At 37.1% G+C, this 15,835-nt stretch overlaps 1 long non-coding RNA gene across 1 annotated transcript in view; it reads left to right on the forward strand.

Annotated features, from left to right (window-relative positions):
• Positions 1-8,573, forward strand: part of LOC120522961 — an 83,702-nt gene extending 75,129 nt beyond the window's left edge. The window contains exon 4 of the long non-coding RNA XR_005632543.1: positions 8,534-8,573. This is a non-coding gene — a long non-coding RNA (uncharacterized LOC120522961). The remainder of the gene's footprint in view (positions 1-8,533) is intronic.
• Positions 8,574-15,835: the final 7,262 nt, after the last annotated feature.

The raw sequence follows: 15,835 nt of genomic DNA on the forward strand, positions 1-15,835 counted from the left end.
ACAGAGCATCAGGATTTAACTAAGATGAAGCTATGAGAAAGCCATGTTAAAGTGATGTGTTTTCAGCAGTGTTTTAAAGTGCTCTACTGTATCAGCCTGATGAATTCCTATTGACAAGTTATTCAAGATTTTAGGTGCATAACAGCAGAAGGCTGCCTCACCACTTCTTTTAAGTTTAGCTCTTGGAATTCTAAGGAGACACTCATTTGAAGATCTAAGGTTACGATTTGGGTTGTAAGGTGAAAGACATTCCGAAATATAAGATGGAGCTAGATTATTTAAGGCTTTGTAAACCATAAGCAGTATTTTAAAGTCAATTCTAAATGACACAGGTAACTAGTGTAGTGACATCAAAACTGGAGTGATGTGCTTGGATTTTTGCTTCCGAGTTAAGTACAAGCTGCATTCTGCACTAGTTGCAATTGATTGATGTCTTTTTTGGGTAGTCCTGAGAGGAGTACATTACAGTAATCTAGCTGACTGAAAACAAAAGCATGAACTACTTTTTCAGCATCTTGCAATGTTATAAGAGGTGAGAACATTGCAGTATTTTTCACTCAAAAAATTAATGATATTAGAGATAACATAGTATATCTCCCGAACACTGCAGAACCTCCAAAGCCCGGTACTCCGTTATAAACAAATTAAATGCTTTCACCAGGATAGATTTACCTGAATTACATAGTATAATCTCTCAACTGAAATCCTCCACCTGCGGCCTTGACCCAATACCAACCAGGTTTTTCAAAGAAATATCAGGCGTTCTAATTGACAATATTCTGGACATAGTAAATTCGTCATTAGATACGGGGGTCTTTCCAGACTGTCTTAAGACTGCTGTAGTTAAACCCTTCTTAAGAAACATAATCTTGACCCTCTGCCTTTGAAAATTTTAGACCCATTTCTAACCTGCCCTTCTTAAGTAAAATTTAGAGAAGGCAGTCATTATGCAGTTAAATGACCACCTAAATAAACATGCTATTCTTGATACTTTTCAGTCAGGCTTCAGAACAAATCACAGTACAGAAACTGCACTTGTTAAAGTAGTAAATGACTTGTGGGTAAATGCAGACAGAGGCCATTTATCTGTTCTCATCCTCTTAGATCTGAGTGCTGCATTTGACACCATTGATCATAATATTCTTAGAAATCGCCTTAGTCAATGGGTGGGCCTCTCTGGCAGTGTCTTAAATTGGTTTGAATCCTACCTGGCAGGGAGAAAATTCTTTGTGAGTTGTGGTAATCAAATCTCAAAGACACATGATATCCGATATGGTGTTCCACAAGGCTCTATCCTGGGTCCGCTGTTATTCTCAATCTATATGCTTCCGTTAGGTCAGATTATCTCAGGTTACAATGTGAGCTACCACAGCTATGCTGATGACACACAGCTGTACTTATCTATAGCACCTGATGACTCCGACTCTTTCGATACACTAACACAATGTCTTACTGGTATTTCTGAATGGATGAATAGTAATTTTCTCAAACTAAATAAAGAGAAAACTGAAATTTTGGTAATTGGCAATAATGGATTCAGCGAGGTTATCAGAAATAAACTTAATGCACTAGGATTAAAAGTTAAGACGGAAGTAAAAATTTAGGGGTAACCGTTGACTGTAATCTGAATTTTAAATCGCATATTCATCAGACCACTAGGACAGCATTTTTCATTTAAGAAACATAGCTAAAGTTAGACCTCTTATATCATTGAAAGATGCTGAGAAATTAATTCACGCTTTTGTTTTCAGTAGACTAGATTACTGTAACGCACTCCTCTCAGGACTACCCAAAAAAGACATAAATCATTTGCAACGAGTGCAGAATGCAGCTGCTAGAATCCTAACTGGGAAAAGAAAATCCGAACACATTTCTCCAGTTTTGATGTCACTACACTGGTTGCCTGTGTCATTCAGGATTGACTTTAAAATACTGCTTATGGTTTATAAAGCCTTAAATAATCTCGCTCCATCTTATATATCGGAATGCCTGACACGTTATATTCCAAATCGTAACCTTAGATCTTCAAATGAGTGTCTCCTTATAATTCCAAAAGCTAAACTTAAAAGAAGTGGTGAGGCGGCCTTCTGCTGCTATGCACCTAAAATCTGGAATAGCCTGCCGATAGGAATTCGCCAGGCAAATACAGTGGAGCAATTTAAAACACTGCTGAAAACACATTACTTTAACATGGCCTTTTATAACTTCACTTTAACATAATCCTGATACTCTGTATGTTCAATTCTTCATAATAACTATTCATGGTGGCTCTAAAATCCGTACTGACCCCTACTCTCTCCTGTTTCTTTTTCCGTTTCTTTGTGGTGGCGGCCTGCGCCACCACCACCTACTCAAAGCATCATGATGCTCCAACAATGATGGACTGAAAGCCAGAAGTCTACGTGACCATCATCATCAGGTCCTTCCATGAAAATATGATGATTTATGTTAGGTAGAATGCCCAGAGGGACTGGGCGGTCTCTTGGTCTGGAACCCCTACAGATTTTATTTTTTCTCCAGCTTTTGGAGTTTTTTTGTTTTTCTGTCCACCCTGGCCATCGGACCTTACTCTTATTCTATGTTAATTAATGTTGACTTATGTTTATTTTTATTGTGTCTTCTATTTTTCTATTCATTTTGTAAAGCACTTTGAGCTACATTTTTTGTATGAATATGTGCTATATAAATAAATGTTGATTGATTGATTGATTATAAGAGGTGTAACTTTTGCTATATTTCTTAAGTGAAAAAATGCTGTCATAGTAATGTGATTAATATGTGATTTAAAATTCAGGTCAGACTCAATAGTTACCCCTAAATTCTTTACCTTCGCCTCATTATATCCATTATTGCCAAACACTAAACTATCTGTTTTCTCCATATTTAGTTTGAGAAAATTACTACTCATCCATTCAGAAACGCAAGTGAGACATTGTGTCAGTGAATCAAGAGAGTCAGGGTCGTCAGGTGCTATTGAGAAATACAGTTGTGTGTCATCGGAATAGCTGTGGTAGCTCACGTTAGGCCGCAAGATAATCTGACTTAACGGAAGCATGTAAATTGAAAAGAAAGCTCTATGATCAGTGCCCACACCTCTCCCTACAATCCCATAACACAACCGAACACAACCCTTCTGCATTTAAACAAAGATTAAAGACACCCATTAAGACCAGTAAGTGAGGGAAGCAGCACAGAATCAATTCCATTAATTTAGAAGAAGAGCTAAGGGTTAGGGTTGTGGCCAGGACCTGGGTGCATATGTGCCAGAACCAGATGTACCATGTATGTCCATTTATCAGTATAAGAGAAAGATGCTTCATTGATCCACGTCACTGACAATTCCAAAATTATCACATTAATAATGGAAGACTTCCAGAGAGCAAAAGAAAATGAACCAGAAGATTTCAAGCAAGAGGCAAGGGCAATTTTAATAGTGATTGTTCCTAATGCAAATAACTTCTGCTGGATAATAGATAAATAAAGTGAAGAAGTGAGAAAACGTGGGGAATCAAGGGATTCTAATAGACAGTATGAAAGTAAGAAAATCAGACACACCAGACCAAAAACTAACCAGAAAAGGGCAACCCTAAAAATATGCATAAACGTACCTGGGGTGTTCAGGGAGCAAAAGTGACAATTTGGGTCAATTTGACAATACCCAAGTATGTAGTTTACATGAGTAACATATGATTGGTGGACAACTTTAAATTGAGTTTGTTGATGATTAGGATTCCTGGAAACCAATGAGGTATTTTTAAGAAAAACAAAATTGCCATATTTAAAAGTGATGATGTTTTGGCATCCCAGCATTTCTTTTTGGTTTTTTTTCCAGTAATTCACAAGTCAGTGAAGAGTAGTGTTTAATATATAGGAGAATCTTGGAAAATGCTATTTAATTTTTTAAATAATAGGTGGTACAGCTCCACATTCCTCTCTCTGCTAGTGACGTGACTCTGACTTCTGTTTGTTCTCGTGCCCACACTAGCCCAAGACATTTTGACAGTTTGTGAAATTTCTATGCAGAATATGAAAAATGTATGTAACAGATACATGCCACTTGTTTCTAAGTTTAATGAAGGTGTCCTCTATTTGTTCTCTACATTTTTTAAACTCCCTCATAAACTGCCATCTGCTAAATTTCTGGATTGTTAGAGTGGTGTGAAATGATTTTTGAAAAAATGACACACTGCTTTCAGAGAGTAGTATATTAACTTGTAATAAATCACAGCATTACAGCATTTCCATTTCCTGCAATAAAATGAATTAATGCTGGCTAATTACATTATGAATTATGACTTTATCTTGAAACTTGTTCATAAGGATAATAATGCTATGAGTCCGTTTTTATGTACACTTTATGAATATTTTTTATTTAATTGTATCTTTACAGAAAGCATATTTTGTATAAAGTACATGTATTTCTATTCTGCTTAATTTGATAGTGCTTTATGTTGCTTACAATGAATATGCTTTTGGTGATTAATTCAATAGACTGCAAAAGATGACACAAGGCCTGGCTGGCCTTTGTTATTTTAGACAGAAGTAACTGTAGCAACCATGGACCAAATCGTAATCAAAAAATTGAAGATTGTTTTAACCTTGTTTGAAAAAGTATCTCTATCCACACTAGAATGGCCAAAAAGACATATAACACAAATGATCACCTACGCTGGACATGCACATGAGGTAGTGATGCAGCTGGCCACAGTATTCATCGCAGAACTGTAGTGTCAGTAAATAATTTGCCTTTTACGCATGTATGCAACATTCGAATTGTACAATATGCCATTGTAAAATAATACAAAGAACACAGTTAAAGAGTTGGGGTACTAACTTGATTACGCCGTATTATTTGACAGGTTTTGTGGAAATAAACACACAATTAGTTGCAGACCTGACTTTACAGGCATGAGTCCAAACAGAACTAAAATAAGTAGCTGGTTTTTGGGGCTATGAAGAAAGCTGTGGGTGAGTCCAGGAGGACGAACACTGGAGGTGACATCAGTGTTGGAAGGACCGTCAATCACCTGGTTTTGCAGAGGGAAAAAGAGAAAAAATATCAGAAAACAGTGCCAACCCCCAGCTCGGTGGGTAACTGTATTTACTAGAGACCTTAAGCTTCCTCCCATGCACACACGTGTGACACAGTTTAGATGCATAGATGTAAGCAACACAACAAGTACTATAGAATGCAACTCTTCTATGTTCGTTATGCCTGGATATGGTTGTCTTTCTCGAAGGGTGACCAATCAGGGAATGAGATGTTCGAATGAGCACGATCCACTCAGGGAAGGGCCTTGTATTAAGCACAGGTTCTGTTTATCAAAAAGGCTCTATCAAATAGTGCTTAATTGATATTTTTCTAAAGTGAGGGAAATAACTGAGAGAGAGAAAGAGCCTCAAGAACCTATTAAATGAATAACTAGTAGGCCTGGCATCAATAGGGACAACAAGAATACACTTTTGCAGTTGAGCAGCCAAAACAATTTGCCCTGAGGTGGATGGTTACATTTGAGATTTCTGTTTGCTTCATTTTTCATTTCTACAGCCTTTATAAATAAAAATAATGTACGTGTCAAATACAACCCCTCCCCTGTCTTTATGGATAAAGACGATATCCATTAAACCAGTTTATTTACTCATTAACCCATTTACTCATTTATTTGTCATTTTTTGTAAGGATCAATAAGAAGGATAAATCTTGAAAGCAATACCACTGATAAGAAATGTATTGTGATGGGCTGCCTTAGCCATTACTCAGCCGGGATGCCAGCTGGATGGAAGGACCAGGGAAAAGAGAATCTGCGAGGCACTACCTCCCCTGGGACAATAGAGGGCAGCCCTCCTGGGTGGTTGGGGAACAACAGATTCCTGCAGGGCATGCTAGGACTTAGAGTTAGGTACAGCCCTTTTGGGGTCTGTGAGGGCTGCCAGGGGGAACTGCAGAGCCCTATAGTGGACTTCCACCACACCTGGGAGTGATTCCAGATAATAGTGATGAGCCATCTGAAGCACTCCCAGGAGCTGAATAAATGGAGCTGCCTCGCCCATTCAAGGAGTCGGAGTTGGGAGGAAGTGGACGAAGTTTGCCGGGAGTGGAGTGGAGGTGGAGGTGAAAGAAAGAAAGAAAGAAAGAAAGAAAGAAAGAAAGAAAGAAAGAGTCACCAGTTAACTTAATCTGTATGCCTATGAAATGTGTGAAGAAGAACTGGAATGTTCAGAAAATGTGTAAACTGAATACAGTCAGTGACCAGGCCAGGGATTGCAACTCACTTTCCTCATGCTTTAAGGCAGCAGCATCACATACTACCCCACTGCGCCATTCACCAAGACCATAAACCTGAGTGTTCCAAAACAAGCTATTGTTAGCCATTTGGTCTGCTAGGTATTCTCCTAGTGTGGAAACCACAAGGATGCCAAATATGCAGTTCAATGCCTAACAGTGATTTAATATGTGACCCTGATTAGGGACACTTCCTTTAGTGCTCATATTGTAGCAATAGGCAGTTTGATGATGAATTGTTTTTTTTTTTTTTAATAAATGAAAACCTGAAATCTTTAATGATCGACCTCTATACTGATCATGTTCACACTGAAGTTAGGACAGAAAAATGGCTTTATTTTTCCAAAAAGTTTGTGAAAAGAAACAAGAAATATAACAGAAGTTTTCACAATTTTAGCCTACTCCAGTGAACAATGTCTGATGGGCTCTGTTAGATAGGTAACCATGCCTTTGGAAGTATGGACACCTTATTTGTCTTCAAGATGTTTCAATGCTTGAGTTAAGCCGGAGTACAGCTGTTTTTATCCATAAGGCATCCAGTGGGTGTTTTTATTGCCCACTTTGTACAATTAGTATGTAATTGTATGTAACTTTTTTTGACTTTACTCAAGACCACTTTGTGTATTGAAGTCAGTGGTGTGCAAAGATTGCTGTGACCAGTGGTGTATGCTGCAGTGTATAATCGGCTCATCCAAGACTGATACAATGAAGCCATCACATCAGAACATAATTTAATATTTCTGCTGGCCAGTTTCAGGTTCTTTTACATATGCTGTTATTCTCAGGTACTTACAACAATAGCCTTTATTTCCAAACCACAGCACCATAAAAATTATAAATGTCCTCACTGTGAAGTCAAGCTCTGCTGATCTACCTGACATAATCACTGCTGTAAAGGAAGTTTGTCCCTTTAACTTAACACTTACGTTTGTCTTATTTGCTCATGTAGTGCCATTCTCCTATTTATATTTATTTATTTGGTTGCTCAACTATTCTAGGTTTCATGGCTTATTTTTAAAGTTTCTAGGTTTTTATTTGCCTTTGCTACTTGCACAGCCTGATTAGAGTTATCTTGCATTTTCTGATCTGATCCACATCTCATTTGCTTAGTTATCATCATGTAAAGAAGCCAGAAGCATTGTATGAAAGGAGGGCTCAAACCAAACCAAAGCAGAGTAATTTTAGCTGGGGAAAGTACAGATTTTTACACAAAAAGAGTAACAGACGATCCTATCAGACAATTAGCAGGACACCACTGGCTCAGAGCAACAAACGGCTTTGTACTTCTAGTAACTTTCTATTGTAATCAGTCATACATTTTCTAATTGTATACGCTTAAACTTTGGTTGTATTCATGGCAGCTGAATTCCAAAGGTATCCATTTGCTTTGGTTAAGCATTCCAGTTTTCTGGAATGTAATAAATGTATTTAATTCTAATGCTAAAAGAAGCTTTGACATAAGCAATACATCTTCTGCCATTCTGTACTAGTTCAGAAAATGAATGGATGCAAAACAGCATAGTAGTCTTTTACATTTTTACTAATTTCCTAAAAATATATTAGGCTGAAAAATATGTGTCTGTTTTACTAAGATATAATGTGTTATGAGAGCACTTGCATTTTCATGCATATTAATGCTAAACAATTTATTAGTGGGCACTTTGGCCCATTCAGTTATTGCCGGTGTGAAGTTCACACTTTATTCTCACATTTGCATTTTGCTTTCTCCTGGTACTCCAACATTCACCTACAACCACATGACATGCCAGTAACATTAATCTGAGTGAGTCTGGGTGTGTATGTGTGCATGTTCTGTGATTACAGAATGACCTGACAATGAATGCTGGTTCTCACCTTGCAGTTTGGCTTCTACTGATTATTAGATTAAGTGAGTCCAGACATTCAAATGTTGAATTTTTGGTGCTTAATAATAATAATAGTAACTATTTATATAGCGCCTTATCATACACTTACATGCAACTCAAGGTGTTTTCCACAGAGTAATCAACAAAAGCAATAAAGGCATACCATAATTACTTGGGTATTATCATATGATTAATATTACAATAATTTCTAATAAATGAAAGTATACTAAATAGAAAATCAACCTGGGCATTATTAAACAAAATTTAAACACTAAAGAGCAAAACAAACATTCACTCTTATCAGAAACAGGTTCAAATTGTTTATTAATTAAAAGCCTTATACATCCGTACTAACCCCTACTCTCTCTTCTGTTTCTTTTCCCAGTTTTCTGTGGTGGCGATCTGCACCATCACCACCTAATCAAAGCACCGTGATGTCCTACATTGATGGATCAAAAGCCAAAAGTCTACATGACCATCATCATCAAGTCCTTCCATGAGAAATCTAAATACAAAGAGGACTGTTTCATTTATGTTAGGTAGAATGCCCAGAGGGTGCTGGGTGGTCTCATGGCCTGGAACCCCTGCAGATTTTATTTTTTCTCTCCCGCAATCTGGAGTTTTGTTTTGTTTTTTCTGTCCTCCCTGGCCATTGGACCTTACTCTTATTCTGTTAATTAATGTTGTCTTACTTTAATTCTTACTTTGTCTTTTATTTCTCTTTTCTTCATCATGTAAAGCACTTTGAGCTACATTATTTGTATGAAAATGTGCTATATAAATAAATGTTGCTGTTGTTGTTGTTACATAAAGATGGCAAGAGAACGACCAGAACTGATTTGCATATATTTAATAATATATACAGTATATATCTACATTTGGCTTAGGCATTTGTACATTGCAATACATTAAGTGGAGACAATGATATTAAATTCAGTGAACAGATACAAAAGCAAATGAAACAGTTCATAGCAGTTTTGGTTGATTAATGATGTAGAAGGTATGAAAGAACAACTCTCAACACACTGGAAAGGTTTGGGGCAGCCACCTGTATATTGTCCCTGGCTGCAAAAGTTGTTGTCAGTTTGAGTTTCAGGATTGAACTGACTAGGTTTTGGAAAATAGTGGCTTTATAAGCACTTTGCGCTACTTTTTCTATCAAAATGTGCTATATAAATAAATGTTGTTGTTGTTGTTTTATAAGCCAGGAACTGGAATTAATGTCATCTGGCCGAACCGAAGTGACATCCGTCTGTGCGCCAGAACCAGAAGTGATGTTAAATCAGTCAGGTTTTCTCGTATTTGCTCTGTAGAGTTAATATAGGTAAGTTTAGTGCACCCGCCACCCTGTGGCCTGGCAGGTAATTACCTCCACTTGGTCCACTCAGCTCCTTCCTAGTCACACATGTGTTACAATGGAGTTCTTGATTGAATGTGATTAGTTGTGCAGTTGACACAGAGGAGAGGAAAACAAATAAATAACTCCTAAGATTGGAGCAATAGGAGAAAAATCAACCTCTGGAAGGCCATGGTCAGAAGAAAGAATTCAGCAATCAAATAATGAGGTTTAATGGTAATCGGTTTCTGCATCATAGAAGTCAGAATAACCTAGGTCAGTTGGTCATCCACCATCCACTGGGCACAGTTGATGCAGTCATCTATAAAGGTTTCCAAGGCCTCCTCATTTCCTCCAGTACAGCAGGTGACTGCAGAATAAAATGGTAAGATTCTATTCACTTTATCCACTGTGATGGATGGCTGACACCCTTACCCTGCTGGGATGCCTGTGTAATGGAAGGACCAGGGGAGAGAGCATACACAGATCAATATCTCCCTCGGTTTGCTAGAAGGCAGCTCCCCTGGGTTATTGCAGCACCACAGATTCCTTTAGGGTTTCATGGTAGATGAAGTCCTGCTACTCAGCCCTTTTGGGTTCAATGGAGGCCACCTGGGGGTGCTGCAGGGACTGAGGAACCCTACTTTATTAGGCTCCCACCTCCATCGGAAATGCTTCCAGAGCACAATAGTGGGCCAAAGGAAGTACTCCCAGGTGTCACATGAAAGAAGTCCACTGCCACAGTCCCAGGAGCTAGAGTCGGGAGGAAGGTGACAAAGCTTGCTGGAGGAGGAGTGGAGGCGGATAGAGGCAGAAAGATGAAGAGAGAGAAAAGAAGACAAAGAGCTGCTTTATTGTTGTGCCTGGTGCTTTATTGTACTGCACTGTTATGGGAAACTATTGGGAAGACTTGTGTCTGCATCTGCTTGTCTCGAGTTTAGGAGCTGGAGCACCCCACCTTGTTTTATCTTTTAATTTTTAAACCTTTCAACACTTTTACACTATATTATTTCTTATGACAAATAAGATACAGCTCAAGTGAACTTATTTTTATATACTGCTCCTCACTGAGGACAGGCTCAGAGTTCATGCTCAGTTTCCATCCGTAATGTAATGATGGAGATGATTAAATCATTTGCATACATGAGCACCCAAATTTGTCTGAAAACTGGTGAAATGGACCAATTTCATTTTTATTAACGTAAGCAAATAAGAACAGTGTCAATGAAAAATACATTTTGGATATGGCCAGACAATGGAGGACAGAAAAGCAAAACCTCCAAATAAGAGTATTTCTTGGCAATGTAAAACCTGGTGTCTGTGGTATATTTTAATAGAGTCAATTGGCAAGAAAATGAACAAGGATTTTGGTTACATTTTCACAGCAATAGGGAACATGTAATAATATGATTTTATTTCAAATCATCTTTTATCTTTCAGGCCAACTATGCTTAATGATTTTCATTCTGCATTGCACAACTGTTTTAGTAGTTCAATCATGAAAAATAAATGATTATTACTTTCTCAAGTTATTAATGTATACTTTTTATGGATACAATGAAACATATACAAAGCAGTCAACATAGAGTTAAAATTTTTATTAAATCATTGAAGAATATTTAATTTTGTTAAGTTACTAGGAAGCTGAAGAGCAGTGAAAGCCAGGCTACAGTAAATTATGGGCATATAGGATTAAAAAGTGCTATTAAAAATCTCTGTGATGCAGTTCTTTATTAGTTGGCTAAAGATAAGTAGACTGAGGCTCCATCATCACTAATACTTTTTTTGTAAATGCAGACATTAATCTCCATCTTTGCCTTTCTACCACACTACCTTGGTGATTTCAGCCCCCCAAAATGAACACTTTTAAAAATGCTCTCCAGATTCCTATGCAGTTATTCTTTGGTATACATGGGGGATTAGTTCCAGGACCCCCTGCAAATACCAAAATCCATGGATACTCAAGTCCCTTGTATAAAATCTCATAGTATTTGCATATAACCTATGCACATCTTCCTCTACATTTAAATCATCTCTAGTTACTTATAATATCTAATACAGTGTAAATGATATGTGAATAGATCTTATACTGTATTGTTTAGGAAATCATGACAAGAAATAAAAATGTTTGTACATGTTTCATACAGACACAGCCATCAAAGCCTAACTACATAGTATATGTCAGCAACAGTATAACATTTTCCTTCTTTCTTTCAACACTTACTAATTGCTTTCATTTAACGACCTGAAGGAGAAATACATAGCATAAAAATATATTCAAAATTGTATCATAAGAGGTCGTGTTACAGTATTAATATTCTTATAATGTATTTTTATTACTGTATTTCAATAAATTGTATTCATTTATGTAATGTATGTATTATGTTAATATTAGGCAAGGTTAACATTGACAAAAATTACAGAAAGGCACATCCCTGACCCTTTAATACATGTCAATGAACAAAACAACAACATCGATTAACGACGCAGTGGTCAGAACTATATGCTGTCATTAAGCGATACATGATTGTCATTCTCTCTTTTTGTCTTCCATTGCTTTCTCAATATTCTATTAAAGCAGACACTTCATGATGAACACACACAACTTTAAATGGGACCAGGTTAGACGGTGAGCTGCTGGTTCCCTTTGTCATTTCTATTTTGTTACTAAGTGGCAGGTAAATAAGAGAACAAGAATCAATGAAAAACAATTAATTAAGTTGTCTAAGATTTGAAGAAGAGGTGGAAATTTTAATAACAGTGTTAACCAAAATGAAGAATAAAAAATGTGATTGAGTAGTAATTGCTTCAGCAACTTTGAAAATCAAATTGGATTTGATTTAAACAAACTGTAGTCAGTGTGGTGCTCAAGGGCGAAGTTTGAGCCTCCTTGTTTTACATTTGAGAAGAAATCACTTCACTTATGAGGAAACAAACTCTATTGTTAGTGAAAGTATGCAATCTAAAAATTAGACAGTAATCTCACTTAGATTAAGGGACCTGCTGCATTGATTTAGTCAGTATGGTGATCATTAAGGGTGAATTCCTTGGTAACTTTTCTTCACTTTGATTGTATTTCATTCATTGTGTGCATACAATAAACCAAGCCTAGATGAATCAGGTTAGATTAACATTATGATGTGTAACATTTTTAACAATTCTATATCTTTTATAAATTTAAATCTAATACAAAGCTATTGTATTCCATGTAAAATGTAATTTGAAAACTACAAACAATAAAGTTAAAGCTGGATTTTACTCTACAAAAATAACTGGATTTTTAATTTCTTCAAATATTTTCAACTGTGAATTAAAATGTCAGATAGTCTCACCTAGAAAATTATTCCCACAATGACATTCACCTTTATCAAAAAGTAGCATTTCCAAAAGAAAGCCTGCAGGTAAGAAATCACACTGAACTCAATAAAAGTCGAACAATTACATACGCATGACCAACTTCATTCCTTGTACATTCGTCCTTTCCCGGGGCCTCGTTTTCCTAGTGCAGGCTCTGAAGCAAGGCAAAGAAAACATTAAACTTACTGTACTCTAACTGTATGATGAAAGGTCAACAGCCTGTGGCAGTGCAGTTCTGCAGTGTTTAAAACTTTAATTTTGTTATTTAGAATACAGGAAATTTGTCATTTTTAACTGACAACATCAACAATATTTAATCATTCAAGACATGTTACACAAAATTGTAAAAAACTTATTAATCATGTCCCCCTTAACATGCACAACCTTTATGAATACATGTTATTGTAAAAAAGACTTTGCCTACTGAATAATCCACAATGACCAATGTTTTTGATGTAAAATTACATTTTTCTATCAGATAATTTGCCACTTGTTTCTAAGTTTAATGAAGGTGTCCTCTATTTGTTCTCTACATTTTTTAAACTCCCTCATAAACTGCCATCTGCTAAATTTCTGGATTGTTAGAGTGGTGTGAAATGATTTTTGAAAAAATGACACACTGCTTTCAGAGAGTAGTATATTAACTTGTAATAAATCACAGCATTACAGCATTTCCATTTCCTGCAATAAAATGAATTAATGCTGGCTAATTACATTATGAATTATGACTTTATCTTGAAACTTGTTCATAAGGATAATAATGCTATGAGTCCGTTTTTATGTACACTTTATGAATATTTTTTATTTAATTGTATCTTTACAGAAAGCATATTTTGTATAAAGTACATGTATTTCTATTCTGCTTAATTTGATAGTGCTTTATGTTGCTTACAATGAATATGCTTTTGGTGATTAATTCAATAGACTGCAAAAGATGACACAAGGCCTGGCTGGCCTTTGTTATTTTAGACAGAAGTAACTGTAGCAACCATGGACCAAATCGTAATCAAAAAATTGAAGATTGTTTTAACCTTGTTTGAAAAAGTATCTCTATCCACACTAGAATGGCCAAAAAGACATATAACACAAATGATCACCTACGCTGGACATGCACATGAGGTAGTGATGCAGCTGGCCACAGTATTCATCGCAGAACTGTAGTGTCAGTAAATAATTTGCCTTTTACGCATGTATGCAACATTCGAATTGTACAATATGCCATTGTAAAATAATACAAAGAACACAGTTAAAGAGTTGGGGTACTAACTTGATTACGCCGTATTATTTGACAGGTTTTGTGGAAATAAACACACAATTAGTTGCAGACCTGACTTTACAGGCATGAGTCCAAACAGAACTAAAATAAGTAGCTGGTTTTTGGGGCTATGAAGAAAGCTGTGGGTGAGTCCAGGAGGACGAACACTGGAGGTGACATCAGTGTTGGAAGGACCGTCAATCACCTGGTTTTGCAGAGGGAAAAAGAGAAAAAATATCAGAAAACAGTGCCAACCCCCAGCTCGGTGGGTAACTGTATTTACTAGAGACCTTAAGCTTCCTCCCATGCACACACGTGTGACACAGTTTAGATGCATAGATGTAAGCAACACAACAAGTACTATAGAATGCAACTCTTCTATGTTCGTTATGCCTGGATATGGTTGTCTTTCTCGAAGGGTGACCAATCAGGGAATGAGATGTTCGAATGAGCACGATCCACTCAGGGAAGGGCCTTGTATTAAGCACAGGTTCTGTTTATCAAAAAGGCTCTATCAAATAGTGCTTAATTGATATTTTTCTAAAGTGAGGGGGAAATAACTGAGAGAGAGAAAGAGCCTCAAGAACCTATTAAATGAATAACTAGTAGGCCTGGCATCAATAGGGACAACAAGAATACACTTTTGCAGTTGAGCAGCCAAAACAATTTGCCCTGAGGTGGATGGTTACATTTGAGATTTCTGTTTGCTTCATTTTTCATTTCTACAGCCTTTATAAATAAAAATAATGTACGTGTCAAATACAACCCCTCCCCTGTCTTTATGGATAAAGACGATATCCATTAAACCAGTTTATTTACTCATTAACCCATTTACTCATTTATTTGTCATTTTTTGTAAGGATCAATAAGAAGGATAAATCTTGAAAGCAATACCACTGATAAGAAATGTATTGTGATGGGCTGCCTTGGCCATTACTCAGCCGGGATGCCAGCTGGATGGAAGGACCAGGGAAAAGAGAATCTGCGAGGCACTACCTCCCCTGGGACAATAGAGGGCAGCCCTCCTGGGTGGTTGGGGAACAACAGATTCCTGCAGGGCATGCTAGGACTTAGAGTTAGGTACAGCCCTTTTGGGGTCTGTGAGGGCTGCCAGGGGGAACTGCAGAGCCCTATAGTGGACTTCCACCACACCTGGGAGTGATTCCAGATAATAGTGATGAGCCATCTGAAGCACTCCCAGGAGCTGAATAAATGGAGCTGCCTCGCTCCATTCAAGGAGTCGGAGTTGGGAGGAAGTGGACGAAGTTTGCCGGGAGTGGAGTGGAGGTGGAGGTGAAAGAAAGAAAGAAAGAAAGAAAGAAAGAAAGAAAGAAAGAAAGAAAGAAAGAAAGAGTCACCAGTTAACTTAATCTGTATGCCTATGAAATGTGTGAAGAAGAACTGGAATGTTCAGAAAATGTGTAAACTGAATACAGTCAGTGACCAGGCCAGGGATTGCAACTCACTTTCCTCATGCTTTAAGGCAGCAGCATCACATACTACCCCACTGCGCCATTCACCAAGACCATAAACCTGAGTGTTCCAAAACAAGCTATTGTTAGCCATTTGGTCTGCTAGGTATTCTCCTAGTGTGGAAACCACAAGGATGCCAAATATGCAGTTCAATGCCTAACAGTGATTTAATATGTGACCCTGATTAGGGACACTTCCTTTAGTGCTCATATTGTAGCAATAGGCAGTTTGATGATGAATTGTTTTTTTTTTTTTTAATAAATGAA

Source organism: Polypterus senegalus, chromosome 2 (genome assembly GCF_016835505.1).
Source record: "Polypterus senegalus isolate Bchr_013 chromosome 2, ASM1683550v1, whole genome shotgun sequence".
NCBI lineage: Eukaryota > Metazoa > Chordata > Cladistia > Polypteriformes > Polypteridae > Polypterus > Polypterus senegalus.